A 13,218-nucleotide genomic window follows, 5' to 3' on the forward strand; every position below is an offset into this window, starting at 1 on the left:
ATCAATGCCATTTTCGAATTTGAAGTTCTAGTTATCATCTTGCAGCTAAGCATTGGATTTGCATACTTGAAAATCGTGAACTACAGTTAAGCATTGTAAAATTGGGTCGCAAGTGGAAAAAGGTGTAACATCTGCAACACAACATTTACTTTGGTATAACAGAGGGGTGAACGTAGAGGAGGCAGCTAGAAAGATTTGAACTGTGTGTGGCGTGAGTGCTTTTGGGAAAAATACGCCAGAAAAAGATATTCTTGTTTCAACAAAGATCGTTCTGGCCTGAATGATTTTCCACATTAAGGAAGTCTCGACTACTGATATATGTGACAGATTACCATTTTACCATCATGCGACATTTGCATTCAACAGGCAAAGTTTAGAACTCTGGTGTAGGAGTAGTGCATGCTCTAATTCGAAACAACAAAAATCAACGGAGTGACTATTATTGAACGTCATCAGGTCGCTCATTGAGCATTCCTATGCATTACTGTTACTGGTGACGTGTTATGATGCATTTATCGTTAACTTCCTAAGAAGAAATGAAAGGCTGAGCCCCACCAAAAGATGTAGACTAGAGTAAAGTGTAGTGTGAACATAACATTTTACATCTGAATGCTCCAAAAGTGTGTTTTGGGCTACGAATTCTGCCCCAAGGGGTGTGTGCAACACAGCTGGAATTTGTTGTCAACAACAGAGATACCTTTCGGTCGCAGTGTAAGAAAGTCGAGCAACAAAACTACATCACCTGTGCTACTGCATGATAACTCACTCTGTTGATTTGAGAAACAAAACTATCTAGAAGATTGATAGGAAAGTCGTCTCTCAGACACTTGTATTGATAGGGAAGTCCTCTCTCAAGCACTTTCCCGCTCTTGATCGATCAACCGTCAAGGCAATTCATTTCTGGACGAAAATACTCTTAAAACTACACTGGTTTAATGACATCGTTAGAACCAGTGGGTTTCGACAGGCGTAGAATTTGCAAAGAACTTTAGCATAGTCAGATTGTTGTAGATATCGAGAAAGGAAATTCAGCTGCTGATTAATTTCTCTTTGGTGATTAATGTTGCCGTTAGTAAATTAATGGAAAATGCAATTAAAATATTCACTGTACTAATACAAATTAAATTCAGCTTACGACAGAAACGTCACGATGGCAATCTATCTTAATAAAGCATTATGTGTGTGTAAGACGAGTTACTAGAAAATTACCGATTTTTAACTGCGAAAAGATCTGTATTTACTTCATTTCCTGTATCATTGGCAAGTATTATGAAACTGTGGCATTTCGTAGAGAAAATTATGTATTCACAACAACAAAAAATATGTCGGCAGAAAACAAAAGTGCCGGCCGCGGTGGTCTCGCGGTTCTAGGCGCGCAGTCCGGAACCGTGCGACTGCTACGGTCGCAGGTTCGAATCCTGCCTCGGGCATGGATGTGTGTGATGTCCTTAGGTTAGTTAGGTTTAAGTAATTCTAAGTTCTAGGGGACTGATGACCACAGCTGTTAAGTCCCATAGTGCTCAGAGCCATTTGAACCATTTGAACCAAAACAAAAGTGGCATTATGAAATTGGCAGTAACGTAAGGTTTCCGCTCTGACACTAAGGGTTACTGTAAGTAGCAAGCCGAATTTTGCTCGAGCGTTATCTTACCATTCCCTTATTGAGTTTGTATCTGCCTGCTTGTAGCTCAGCTACAAAAGAATTAAAAATCTGGCTTTCAGCGAGTCTCGAAAGGCGAACGAAAGCAGCTTGCACCTGGTAGCCAAGCATGTTACCTGGGAACTGGATTTTTCTAAAGTGGGAAGACATCCTTTTGTAGTTGAATTGTTGGCAAATGTGAGTCAGACGTGTGCCATTGGTCTAAGCGTTTCGGTATGGTGAATTTGTACCAATGATTTTTCTACAGGTTTTTTCTGTTCCAAATAGAGAGTTGAAGTCTCCCATTAGTATTTTCACGTTATCTTGGTGAATTTTGCTCATCGTATTTTCCAGTGTGTTCCCGAATTTTTCGACATTTTTGGTATTTTTCTTATTTTCGATGTTGGTGGGGTCATGTACATAGATGAGTGTGTGTTTTTTACTGGGGCTCTGAATGAGCATAGTCATAAGTCAATTGTTGATGGTTGTGAATTCTTCTACAGAGTTGATGATAGATCTGTGTTCGAGAAAAGCAATGCCGAAGATTGGTACGCCTTTCGCTACCTTTTGTTGTATTTTTCTCTTGAAGATGCAATGGTTTCCGTAATGCAAGGTTTCACTGTCAGTGAGTCGTGGTTCGTGAAGAGTAAGGATGAGAGTTTTTTGTTGGTCGATTTCTTTTGTGAGGTTATTTAGTTTTCGTGCTTGGATCAATATACCGATGTTTAGTTTTCAAATGCAAGTTTTCTGCTTGTAGGGAAATTTACCAGAGATCTTCGATATTCACTGCCGTGCTAACCTGGCCTCCCCAGAATCCGAAATCCAACTGCCGCCTGTCGACAGTTTGCACGGTTCATGTTTGCTTGTGTTTCATTGGTTTGGCTTGGGTGATTCCAGCACCGGACAGGACCAGAGGGTGTTGAAGCCTTTGGAAGCAAATATTTTCAGCCGAGCTCATTGAGCTAACAGACGGTGACCACAGTAGCGGTGGTTTTCACTCAGACGTGCGTGGATTTTGAGTTCAACGGATTGGGTAGTGGTTGAGGATTGTGTTAGTATTTGGTTCACCCCAAGTATTTGATTTCCTCGGTACCATCCATATGGGGGAGGGTTTCCCCTATCGGCCCCACGATATTATTATTATTATTATTATTGTCATTATGTCATCAGCAAATCCGATCTGGTGCATCTTCCCACCACTGAAATAGATGTGCATTGTTCGACTCAGTATTTGCATCACATAAATATGGGTTATAATTACGTTACATTGCTGCTAGTAGACATATTTTTCACTTTTTCTTGGGCAGTTGCTACCTGTTACTCCATCATAGGAATTTATGTGCGCAGCATTGTTGCAATGCAGACGTTCAAATTATCCGATTTCTGTAATTTCATTTCGATACCAGATCGTTCTAATCGGATTCAGCCAGTTAGGCTTAATGTGGATATCCGAATACGATAGACCGGGTAAACCACATTCTTAATCGGACGGTTGAATCTAGATCACTTATTTATGACAGTGCCTGAATTCTTAAACACTGTGAAAAATAATAATACAATGTGCTTATTACTAATATTTTATTTAAATGTAAATATATGAACGAACGAGATAACAGTTTATTTACAGGAGCAGAGCCCCATCCATCATAGCAGAGCAGTGCGAGATTGGTTTCAGGGCGAAGAGAAGATAAAGCTGTTGCCGTTTGATCCACGGTCACCGACCATCAACCAAATAGAGAATATGTGGGCAGAGGTCATTGCCATGCGGACCTACAAATGCAAGCGACCTTTGGACGAATATAGAAAACGTATGGTGGGAAGTAAACGATCACGCTACACTGTCGACGACTTAATGAAAACAATGCCCCTACGCCTTCGAGAAATCTTACGTAATGATCGTGGGTGGGTTGGTTACTAAAAGTATACTCGTCCACAAAACCCATGTGGACAATTATCTGATAGTCGGTCAAGCTTTGCTTTGTCGCAGCTCTTTACATACAAGTCCATTTACTTTCAGTCTCCTCCTTGCAATTCTTGCAATGCAAGGTAATTGAAAAATCTCATCCACTCGACGCCAACTGAGGAACTGACTGGTGTATGTGTTGTTCAACACACTGTAGTTGTCAACCTCACTGGAATCAATGACTGTTTGTGTGTGTGTGTGTGTGTGTGTGTGTGTGTGTGTGTGTGTGTGTGTGTGTGTTTTCGTGTTCACGCACAATCTGAATCAATACTATTAACATTAGAGAGACAACCAACAATAAATATTGCATCAAATATGACTGTAAAGTATTTTAATGCGATGGGAAGTTACAAACTGAATTTTTACCCAACCCACGACCTGCATATTACGTTGCGTTAAGTAAGATGTATTAACTCCATAGTCTCGTTAGCAGAGACAGTGCGCTCTTGTTGTCGAGGCTCGCGACAAGTGCAGCGATTAGCAGTGCCCAATGCCGCCGCGATTTGTTTATGTTGGCTGAGCGTGGACACTGGCAGCACACGCTTCGCCATAAACAGAAAGAAACCACCATGGCTCTGACTGCAGTGAGCGGATATCACTGCCTGCGTGTTCTTATAGTAACCAACGTGAGACTCTACTCACAGGTGCCATGGAGCAATTGCAACGGGTGTCATATCATTAGTCATCAGAATATTAACCAGTGATGAAATGTCCACTCTATTTGAATCCCAAGAAAATAAGAACCTTCTCAGAAAGGAATGTGAGGTGATATCAAAATTTATCCAACATACAAAAATTAACTGCAGGGCTTTCATGTATGCAGTAGTAGCACACAAGGAAATATTATGTCTTGGAAGCGTATATTTCATTTCCCCTTCTCATATTAACGCCCTTGTTTTAGTATGAAGTGAGAAATAAACATGAAAAACTAAAGTTCCTGAGAAGCATATCAGTCATTTCCTCTTCTCATATCATAACTTTTATTTTAGTATGAAGTAAAAAAACAAACAGTTTAAGTTTGTGAAGCATAATATGACACAAGATTCTTATCGTAGGCGCTATCGGAAACACAAAAAGCAGGGAGCTGTCCATTCTTTTGTCCAACAGTCTGTCTCCTTTCATGCATTACTCCCGCTGGGTGATTCTTACCAAAGGACTTGTGGGCATCAAGTTCTTCAGCAGAACAAGCCTTATGTTATTGTGCTAATTACGGTATGGAAAAAATGCAACAAAGGCGATTTCACCTAAAGCAGTGGGGATACACTCCTGGAAATTGAAATAAGAACACCGTGAATTCATTGTCCCAGGAAGGGGAAACTTTATTGACACATTCCTGGGGTCAGATGCATCACATGATCGCACTGACAGAACCACAGGCACATAGACACAGGCAACAGAGCATGCACAATGTCGGCACTAGTACAGTGTATATCCACTTTTCGCAGCAATGCAGGCTGCTATTCTCCCATGGAGACGATCGTAGAGATGCTGGATGTAGTCCTGTGGAACGGCTTGCCATGCCATTTCCACCTGGCGCCTCAGTTGGACCAGCGTTCGTGCTGGACGTGCAGACCGCGTGAGACGACGCTTCATCCAGTCCCAAACATGCTCAATGGGGGACAGATCCGGAGATCTTGCTGGCCAGGGTAGTTGACTTACACCTTCTAGAGCACGTTGGGTGGCACGGGATACATGCGGACGTGCATTGTCCTGTTGGAACAGCAAGTTCCTTTGCCGGTCTAGGAATGGTAGAATGATGGGTTCGATGACGGTTTGGATGTACCGTGCACTATTCAGTGTCCCCTCGACGATCACCAGTGGTGTACGGCTAGTGTAGGAGATCGCTCCCCACACCATGATGCCGGGTGTTGGCCCTGTGTGCCTCGGTCGTATGCAGTCCTGATTGTGGCGCTCACCTGCACGGCGCCAAACACGCATACGACCATCATTGGCACCAAGGCAGAAGCGACTTTCATCGCTGAAGACGACACGTCTCCATTCGTCCCTCCATTCACGCCTGTCGCGACACCACTGGAGGCGGGCTGCACGATGTTGGGGCATGAGCGGAAGACGGCCTAACGGTGTGCGGGACCGTAGCCCAGCTTCATGGAGGCGGTTGCGAATGGTCCTCGCCGATACCCCAGGAGCAACAGTGTCCCTAATTTGCTGGGAAGTGGCGATGCGGTCCCCTACGGCACTGCGTAGGATCCTACGGTCTTGGCGTGCATCCGTGCGTCGCTGCGGTCCGGTCCCAGGTCGACGGGCACCTTCCGCCGACCACTGGCGACAACATCGATGTACTGTGGAGACCTCACGCCCCACGTGTTCAGCAATTCGGCGGTACGTCCACCCGGCCTCCCGCATGCCCACTATACGCCCTCGCTCAAAGTCCGTCAACTGCACATACGGTTCACGTCCACGCTGTCGCGGCATGCTACCAGTGTTAAAGACTGCGATGGAGCTCCGTATGCCACGGCAAACTGGCTGACACTGACGGCGGCGGTGCACAAATGCTGCGCAGCTAGCGCCATTCGACGGCCAACACCGCGGTTCCTGGTGTGTCCGCTGTGCCGTGCGTGTGATCATTGCTCGTACAGCCCTCTCGCAGTGTCCGGAGCAAGTATGGTGGGTCTGATGGTTCAAATGGTTCAAATGGCTCTGAGCACTATGGGACTCAACTGCTGAGGTCATTAGTCCCCTAGAACTTAGAACTAGTTAAACCTAACTAACCTAAGAACATCACACACATCCATGCCCGAGGCAGGATTCGAACCTGCGACCGTAGCGGTCTCACGGTTCCAGACTGCAGCGCCAGAACCGCGCGGCCACTTCGGCCGGCTGGTGGGTCTGACACACCGGTGTCAATGTGTTCTTTTTTCCATTTCCAGGAGTGTATTTGCAAATGTCTGTATTCAGCAATGACTGCCAGCTGCCATAACATTTCACAGAATCCGTGCGGCAGGCAACACAACTGTGCGTGCACTTCAGACTTCATTCAGTAAGACGTCAGGAGATGAATGGAAACGTCAAATTAACGTCGCTTTCCGAGTCGTATTCAATCCAGAATGAGGTGTTATTAAGGTAGTTGAGCGTTCTCGCTATTACACTTTTATAATTCCCGTATGAGCATTCCGATAGCCAAAAGAACCCGTTAGTGTGAAACTATCGGGAACTGCATTAACATCAAACTGCAAGAACTTCAGACAATACGTGGACTCTTCTCTTCGCTGGGTGACCTTTTACTGTTATTTCGGATTCTCTCCGTCCTAGGCGTAATACAAATGGAACTTCAGAGGCGCTTCCCGCTATTCTTGACAAACATCAGCAACTTTTAATCACTGCGAATTACAACTGCGTGATGATATGGCTCAGGTTGTCAGTAGTTGTGGTGGTGTTACGCTGTCAACCTGCTTACAGTAACGTTAATGGTGGCACACATAATTTAGCGCTGACTACCTACTTAAGTAAAGACAGTGTTGTGGCGTCGTCGCTTCTCTTTATTTGGCCTCAGCTTGAGTAATCCGATTTAACGAACATAGTACTCCATTCGCGGGCTGCTAATGATGCAGTATGACTACAGAGATCATCATGCGAGTATTACATTAATTTTGCAATGAATTACTTAACAAATATTACCCTCAGCTATGCAGCTGGAATGACTCATTACATGGGTACTCTATGTTGCACTTGGTTAAGGGATCAGTTCGCTGCAATCCTGCTTCTACTGTTCGTAAATACTCGTATACTTCATAAATGGTTCAAATGGCTCTGAGCACTATGGGACTTAACTTCTGAGGTCATCAGTCCACTATAACTTAGAACTACTTAAACCTAACTAACCTAATGACATCAGACACATCCACGCCCGAGACAGGATTCGAACCTGCGGTCGTAGCGGTCGCGCGGTTCCAGACTGTAGCGCCTAGAACTGCTCCGCCACCCCGCCCGGCATACTTGTGTACTGACCATTCGTTATTTGGCTAAATATGAACTACAATCTGATTCGCATATATATGACATGGGGTAGCGCCGGCACAAAGCAATGGCTAAGGGTTGGATGCCGTTGAAGTCCCATTACACTGATGGCAAGACAAATATTCGCAAATCACCTCTATTGCCCCAAGAAACAATTGCATCTTAAACATCTAAGGACAGACGTCCACACTGTCACTGCGCGTTGAAATACAGCTAAGACGGCAGATGAATATTTGTGACCGACTGGGCTTCGAACCTGGACCTCATGCTTACTAGACAGACATGCTGATCACTGCGCTATAATTTTTTTAAAGAAGTTTGAGAAGACTTTCAACACCGGGTAGGCGGAGGCAAAGAGGGCAGGGGTCGAAGATCCGAGGCCTGGCCTCAATGCCTCCCCCATTCCTGTCACTGAGCAGCTGCATTATTCCCATGTATTCCATGTTTGCACCCATATATACCTTTAAATTGTGGAAAAAAATTGAAGTGGTAATTAAGGTAAAATAAATTACAGATTGCCACCTCCAGTGGAGTGCGTTCCTTGTATAACATAACTTATAACAGTGAAAAGGGTGACGGAAAAATACATAACAAACATTCATTCAGAAATGTATTTACAATTTAAGTTATTTTGCACTGGATGCATATGAGGTCTGTAAGGAAGCCTTATATTTTTCCACAAATGAAAAAAATTTCGGAGCCGGAGGTGTTTTGCCAAATTATAACAGTTCTGATTTTAGAACCAATGTAAAAGAATAATCCAGGAATAAAAAAAGTGAAAGAATAGTATTCTGCTTCTAACCAGAAAACTGTCCACCTCTTCGTAGCCCACATAAAGGAATACATAAAAAAATTTGAAACCATTCCTTATATTTGTTATTCTTCTTCAGCGTAAAATGTTCTTCTGCAATATAAAACATGTACTCTTCTAAGTTCTGTTTGTTACGACGTAAAACACAAGCTGTCTCAGAAGCCACGAATAACTGTTATTCTGTGCGGACGGGTAACATTCCCAGTCAGGTTGTAAAGCTTCAGTTCTACATCTACATCTACATCTACATTGATACTCCGCAAGCCACCCAACGGTGTGTGGCGGAGGGCACTTTACGTGCCACTGTCATTACCTCCCTTTCCTGTTCCAGTCGCGTATGGTTCGCGGGAAGAACGACTGTCTGAAAGCCTCCGTGCGCGCTCTAATCTCTCTAATTTTACATTCGTGATCTCCTCGGGAAGTATAAGTAGGGGGAAGCAATATATTCGATACCTCATCCAGAAACGCACCCTCTCGAAACCTGGACAGCAAGCTACACCGCGATGCAGAGCCCCTCTCTTGCAGAGTCTGCCACTTGAGTTTATTAAACATCTCCGTAACGCTATCACGGTTACCAAATAACCCAGTGACGAAACGCGCCGCTCTTCTTTGGATCTTCTCTATCTCCTCCGTCAACCCGACCTGGTACGGATCCCACACTGATGAGCAATACTCAAGTATAGGTCGAACGAGTGTTTTGTAAGCCACCTCCTTTGTTGATGGACTACATTTTCTAAGCACTCTCCCAATGAATCTCAACCTGGTACCCGCCTTACCAACAATTAGTTTTGTATGATCATTCCACTTCAAATCGTTCCGTACGCATACTCCCAGATATTTTACAGAAGTAACTGCTACCAGTGTTTGTTCCGCTATCATATAATCATACAATAAAGGATCCTTCTTTCTATGTATTCGCAATACATTACATTTGTCTATGTTAAGGGTCAGTTGCCACTCCCTGCACCAAGTGCCTATCCGCTGCAGATCTTCCTGTATTTCGCTACAATTTTCTAATGCAGCAACTTCTCTGTATACTACAGCATCATCCGCGAAAAGCCGCATGGAACTTCCGACACTATCTACTAAGTCATTTATATATATTGTGAAAAGCAATGGTCCCATAACACTCCCCTGTGGCACGCCAGAGGTTACTTTAACGTCTGTAGACGTCTCTCCATTGATAACAACATGCTGTGTTCTGTTTGCTAAAAACTCTTCAATCCAGCCACACAGCTGGTCTGATATTCCGTAGGCTCTTACTTTGTTTATCAGGCGACAGTGCGGAACTGTATCGAACGCCTTCCGGAAGTCAAGAAAAATAGCATCTACCTGGGAGCCTGTATCTAATATTTTCTGGGTCTCATGAACAAATAAGGCGAGTTGGGTCTCACACGATCGCTGTTTCCGGAATCCATGTTGATTCCTACATAGTAGATTCTGGGTTTCCAGAAATGACATGATACGCGAGCAAAAAACATGTTCTAAAATTCTACAAGAGATCGACGTAAGAGATATCGGTCTATAGTTTTGCGCATCTGCTCGACGACCCTTCTTGAAGACTGGGACTATCTGTGCTCTTTTCCAATCATTTGGAACCCTCCGTTCCTCTAGAGACTTGCGGTACACGGCTGTTAGAAGGGGGGCAAGTTCTTTCGCGTACTCTGTGTAGAATCGAATTGGTATCCCGTCAGGTCCAGTGGACTTTCCTCTATTGAGTGATTCCAGTTGCTTTTCTATTCCTTGGACAGTTATCGGTATATGACTTTCTGCTGTTCTGTTGATAGTGCTAATTTCTTCCTAGTCCAGTTCCAAATTCTGATTCTATTTTCACATAAGAAGATGTGCTCTACAGTTTCTACAAGCCGACAGTTGTCGCAGTATGGAGAGGGTCAAAGATTTTCCATAATCGTTCCGCTGAGGGTATGGTTTCGTTTACAACGTCGCACAATACGGCACTGACTGTAGTTGGTAGAATTTTATTGCTGATATTTTTCCAGACGTTCCTCCAGTTTTTGTGGGTTAATTTACCGGAATTGGTTTGTGAAGACGATGTGTGGTAATATAATCATAGACGGTTCTAGTGTTGGTTTGTGCTGGTGGAAGTCTTATACAGCTCCAATCGCCATAGTGCTTTCGGACGTAATCTAGGCTGGCATGCTACATTAACAGGAGCGTTCCTATCCCCAGGATCTAACGAGAGGAACAGAAGTTTCGTGATGCTTGTCTTAGTGGCATGTATTAGTTTAAAAGCACGTCTTTAATTCCAAGTCCTCCATTTTGCCTCTGTAAAGTCGCCGTGTGGAGGGATACTATGGTTTCCACACATACCAAGAGGCTACAGCTAATATTTTATGTGCAGTGACCTGCAGTATCGGTAAGACTGCTGCGACATGATATATTTTACTAAGTATGTATGTAATTATAAAGTGAACTTTCTGCAGTCGGTCTAACAATAGCATGTCATGGTCCTTCAACAACGTTTCGATGACATTAAGTTTCCGCTCCCAATTGTTCGTGGCCATGCGCTTGGGATTCGCCCTTAACCTCAAGCCGAGTTGGAGTCTCTCTTCAGTTACATCTAACCAGTGCGCACCTGTTGCACTATTGTAAGAGCCGAGATGCAGGTTCATTTGACTACAAGAATGCATATGTTCCTCCAGCACGACGAGGCTCCTGCACATTCTAGTCGTCAGGTGACACATTATCCAAACCTAGCATTTCCCGGAAGGTGTATCATTAGATATGGGCACTTTTCTTGGCCTTCAAGGTCCTCGGACCTTATCTCTTCGGATTTTGTGCCTGCGGGGATGGTTAAAGGCGAAGTCTACAAATAAAAAGTAAACCCAAGACCCGATTTGATCGTTCGGGTTATGAATAGTGCAACCCTCATAAAAGAACCCAAAGACCACCTCAGTAAGGCTACACGTGGTGTTATCAAGAGAAGTCAAATGTGCATTGAGGTTGGTTGGTGAATTTTTGAAAATCAACATTGAATGTCCTCATTTGCCTTTGCTTTGAGTTTGTTAACGTTACGTACTAACAGCTGTATCTCTGTACTCAATAAAAAGTGGACCCATTTATATGGAATTTTTTTCGTCTGTACTACCACCTGCTAAAATATGTACTATTCCTCCTGAAATACCCTGTATATGGATATATGTGTGGTGTCTGTTCTTTCGGACATGTCCGAAAGAAAATGCTTCATGGCATTCTGCAACGACCTTCGATCTAGTTGCAGGGGCTGATACAGATTTCAGAGCTGCTTGGCTGTCTGAATAAAAGTGGATGCTACGATTTTTGTAGGGTCTACTCTAATTTTCCTCCGTGCACATGCTGACAGAAAAAAATTGTAATACTGTGGCCATCTTCCCTAAAGAGATTCTAGGCAGTACACATGACCTGGTACTTTCATCTGTTTTCGACCTGTCAGTAAACCACTATATTATGTCTCCTGCACGGTGTTGTTGTTCGTTTTTCCACTGCTCCCTGCTTCCAACTGTTACATGGCAAAGTTTATTGAAACAGCTAGAAGTTATTGTGTAGCTAGTCGGCGTTTCCCCAGCCATCGCCTTACTGATTTGGGGTTCCGTATATTCTAACTATATCCAGTTATTTCCAGTTTTTAGCCTTTATGTCCCTGCCGCTGCCTCCATTTTAAGCCACAGGTGTAAGGCGGGCATGTCTAGCATAATATACATTGCAAGAGTGGATATTCTGCTAATTCCATCTGTTTGTGAAAGCAGGCCAGTCTCTGCACTTTGCCAGACTCCCTAGCAGCCACCTTCTTTTCGACTTCGTTCATATTATAGGCCAATAAATTATAATTGGTCTTTTTGCAGGGATGTATATCCAGTACGTACTGGGTTTAGACCCCAGTTTACCCTACAGCAGCTTCTAGTGCTTGTAAGATTATCTTTCGCTGTGGAAAATATTCTTTATGTGAGGTGTTCATAATAGTTTTCCATCCACGGCTACCTCTAGATACACTACAACTTTCTCCAAAGTTTCATCAAGAAACATAATTTTTCAGTATGTGTGCTGGACATGCTTCCCCATAAATAATATTACACCAATTTTCGTGGGGCTCGTCTTTAAATACTTTTTCACAATGATCAGTGCACATAGGTTTAACAGTACTAGCAAATTTTCTAAGTCTTGCTGTGAATAGATCGTCTACTTATTCTTTTGAAGAGTAGTTCCCCGCATTCAGCTCATCTATGAGTTCATTCACCACTACGTTCTTCATCTCTAACCATTTACTCGAAGGTCGTATTACTCGACATCCAGGAAGAGAGAGAGAGCATCCAGAAAGGTAATGCTTTTTCCACCTTCCCAAAAGGTTGGTGAAGTGTTACGTCACATAATTTGCTTCGCAAGTATTATGAAAATGTGGCAGTTCATAGATAAAATTATGTATTCACAACAACAAAAAATATATCGGCAGAAAACAAAAACGTGGCATTATGAATTTAGTAGTACCTCAAGGTTATCGCTTTGACGCTAAGGGATACTAGAAGAAGCAAGACGAGTTTTGCTAGAGAGTTGTCTTACGATTCCCTCGTTGAATTTGTATCTGCCTGCTTGTAGCTCTGCTACAAAACAATTAAAAATCTAGCTTTCGGCGAGGCTCGAAAGGCGAACAGAGGCAGCATGCACCTGACAGGCAAGCACGTTACCTAGGAGCTAGCGAATAGGCGCGGTGTCTTCCACTTACTTATTGACCCAGTAAGCACTCTGGCAGATAAACCGCAACATAAGAGGCGACAGTAGTTGTATTTCCCATGTGGAATGACTTTCGTGGACTCAAAAGGATTAACTGATATACTT

Source organism: Schistocerca americana, chromosome 1 (assembly GCF_021461395.2).
Source record: "Schistocerca americana isolate TAMUIC-IGC-003095 chromosome 1, iqSchAmer2.1, whole genome shotgun sequence".
Taxonomy (NCBI): Eukaryota; Metazoa; Arthropoda; class Insecta; order Orthoptera; family Acrididae; genus Schistocerca; species Schistocerca americana.